General features: G+C 35.5%; 1 non-coding gene across 1 annotated transcript; it reads left to right on the top strand.

Moving 5' to 3' along the window:
- The first annotated feature begins 242 nt into the window (after positions 1 to 242).
- Positions 243 to 331, top strand: LOC129875404 (small nucleolar RNA snoR114). Its single transcript, XR_008763192.1, has one exon. It is a non-coding gene; the product is annotated as a small nucleolar RNA snoR114 (small nucleolar RNA).
- The last annotated feature ends 3,312 nt before the right edge of the window (positions 332 to 3,643 follow it).

Genomic DNA, 3,643 nt, shown 5'->3' with positions numbered 1-3,643 from the left:
ACTTTATGAAATGTAAAACTTGCATTTTATGTACTTCTGATTTCATTTCTAAATCTAAGTTATTTTTAGCACACACTTCAACAATATTATAATTTACCTCAAAGATTAATCAAGTAAACCATCTATGTTGAGGTGAAAAAAGAATTCAGTTAGAAGTATGTCCTTTATGCTTCCTACATCACACAAGAAGCACCAGTGGTCTAGTGGTAGAGTAGTACCCTGCCACGGTACAGACCCGAATTGAGCAGTGACGATTATTGTGCTCACATTGTGAAGTTGGGGTCTTTACAACACTCTGATATAAGTGACAAAACGTAGTGCATTTGAGTTCTACTCTTTTTTGTGTAATTTTTCTAACCTCGGCCCTTCTTGGCTCCACCTTTGACATTTGACAATCCTCTCATCTCGACCTTACTTGGCTCTACCTTTGGCATTTGACGATCCTCTTAACTTATTCGTGTGTTTACTTTTTGGTATTTTGATTCCCAACAGAATAATGACCATCTCATTTGAAGAGAATTTTGATGTCGTCCGCTAGTTATATATTTGTGTTTTAGCTCAAGTATCAACTGAACGATGAGTTCCTGATTCATGTTGTTTACTTGAGGACATCACAATTAATAAACTGCTCTTCTTGTAGGCATTGGTGATAATCAATATCATGATGTGTAAGGTATACATGCCTATATAAATACAAGCTAAGACGTCTAGTACTGCAATTCTATTTTCATGGTCCGAAGTTAATATTTCAATAGCCTGTGTAGCTGATATTATCTGGAAATATTAAATAATATTTTTTATGTAGATTGACCATTTTCACTAGCTAAAAAGCTCGCGCAATACTTATTAACAAGCAACAATTCAGGTAGCTCACTGTAATTGGCCTTCCAATATATAAGTTTTCCCCTTTTATACTTCAAGTTCTTTGTTTCAAAGGATACCTCAGCTTGAAGCTTAAAAGTATATAAAACAATGAAACTCCTTACTGGTTGCACATCCTGAATACCATGACCATTAGTCCATTCTCATTTGAATGCCCTCCACTAATGTCACGATACAACCCATTGGGCCGTGCGAGCACCTACTTTAATACCTAAGTAGGAGAACCTTCAATCCTCTAACGGAAAAAAATCATGCGGAAGTTTAACAAAATACTATTAATATCCTAAAAGAGTAGTGAAGTCACCTTAAATTAATTTAAAACTTCAAGGTTGATTACAAGAAATATTTTAACACCCCCAAGGATACTAGTCTAAGCAGGTACAAGAGCTTCTAAAGATACAGAGTATAAATAGAGTAATGACACAACTCCCACCATAAGGAAGAAAGAGTAGAAGCTGTTGGAGAATCATTTTCGTCTTCACCTAAAAAACATCACTGACCCTGCAACTAGACTATGCCAAATGGCATAGCAAGAGTAGTATCAGTACAAACAACATGTACTGGTAGACATCATCTGTCAACCCGATTCCCACCGCATAATATAAAGAAATCAACAAGAAGGAAACATACTCTTAAGGAAATTCACCACCAAAATTTTATGCACAACTCTTATCCTTTCCATTTACCTCCTTACTGTCATTCAAGCCTAATACTTATCCCTTCTAGATGGTCTACTGCCAACTCTAATACAGATCAAGGTCTAACTCTAGAATAAATAACATCTCACTTGCAAGAAGGCAACGTTAAGGTAGACTAAGGCTCATCTTCTAACTGTACTGGCTCGCCATGGCGAAGCCTAACCCGCTCTAGCGGCCTCGCCACAACGAGATTCCTCTCGCCAGGGAGGTCTACCCGAAGACAAAATCTCTGAATTCTCTCCCAATCCCCCCCTTTTCACATGTACCAACAGGACACCATCAACATCTGACTCTAAGTCATTAATCTTATTAAACCACACATCAACTGCTCTTCACTTGTTTACCCACGACCTCATACCTATGATGCTGATGCATCTAAAAACCATAACATGATCCAAACAGGCATATACAAAAAACATATTACCAATTTACCATTTCAAGAGCAGTATACAGTTTCACAGTGTAAATCTCAAACACAACAGTCAACATGGTAACACTTCGACCTTCGGTCCTTTCATCTCAATTATTGCACATGATCGACATGCTCAATTATAATTGGGTCAGTTTCTCTATCATCACACATATAGTGGAGATCAATTCATAGATGATAGTCACACAATGGTTCTCTCATGGAATTCATATCCAAACTTTTAGTGTGTCGGCATGACACTTGATCCAATAGTTAATATGTGCCGAAATGTGACACCCGATCTATTATATGTATCGAAATATGATATTCGATCCAATATATATTTCGGAATGTGATACCCAATCTACTATATGCGTCAGAATGTGACTCATGATCCACTATACATGTCAGAATATGACATTCGATCTAATATATGTGTCAGAACATGATACCCAATCCAATATCATAATCACAATCACAATCACAAACACAAACACAGTTCACAACGAATATTTCACATACTTGCACAATCAAGTAACAAGTTCATTCCATGCAATTGTTCACAAATAATCATTTCATTAGTTTCATTCTATCTTTCCCTTCATTAACAATATTTCATCAAGCCTTCTTTATTCAAGGCATCACTTTTTGTAGAGCAAATTTAAGATTATGGATTTTATGGTCTTGAAATTGTAGATCAATCTCAAAAACATATCAATCTCCCAACCAAAATAATTAAATGCATAGAAATCTTCACAACATTACTCAAGTTTTTACAGGGAGTAGCCAGCATGAACACATACAATTATTTGTATAATCACATCCCTCTATATACATCCATAGCCCATAACCCACCACAACTAAAAAAATACTATATTTAGCTACGAACTTCGTCGCTGGTCTGTTTCTGTTTTGCTCGTAGCTAATAAAAATCTATTGCTAATTCATCGCTAAGTAGAATTAATAATAGATTTTGCTGTTTAGCTACAATATTTATTCGTCGCTAAATACAGTTTCTTTAGTAATGCACAAGTCTCAAGATCTCCTAATAACCCAGCAATTTCCTTACACTAACTTTACAAAGACCATTAATCATATCAACAAGTAGTATTAAGATTAACAATCAAGAACTTGACTATCTCACAGAATAATCAAAACCCACATAGTACATTCTTACCCTAAACAACAACAACAACACATTCAGCCATTCAGACTACATGCCCAAAGGCCTAGACATGGAATCTCCCATCAATTTACGATATATTATGCAATGAGAAACATGTCTATAACTACTCAATTAAGAAACCTAGCCTACCTAGGCGCCAAGCAACTTCTGCAGAAGTCTGATTGCAAACCTTGATAACTTTAGCTTATTCTTGGTCTAAAATAATAGAATAATACAAAATCAATCACAAAAGACCTAAATATTTCTAGATTATATGCAAATCCCAAATCCTAGGCCAATCTCATGATTTTTCCACCGAAACTAAGGTTTTCCTACCATTAATTCACCTAAAACTACCAATTTCATAATAACATTAGAGAATTGCGATAAATAAATCAAGAACAACCATTCTTAAGATTAGCCCAGAGTCTTACATCCTAAAATCCTCATGAATCCAAATTTTTTTCATCGTAGAATGGATTCAAACCA

This window comes from Solanum dulcamara, chromosome 11 (genome assembly GCF_947179165.1).
Source record: "Solanum dulcamara chromosome 11, daSolDulc1.2, whole genome shotgun sequence".
Taxonomy (NCBI): domain Eukaryota; kingdom Viridiplantae; phylum Streptophyta; class Magnoliopsida; order Solanales; family Solanaceae; genus Solanum; species Solanum dulcamara.
This window is presented reverse-complemented; position numbering and strand designations above follow the sequence as displayed.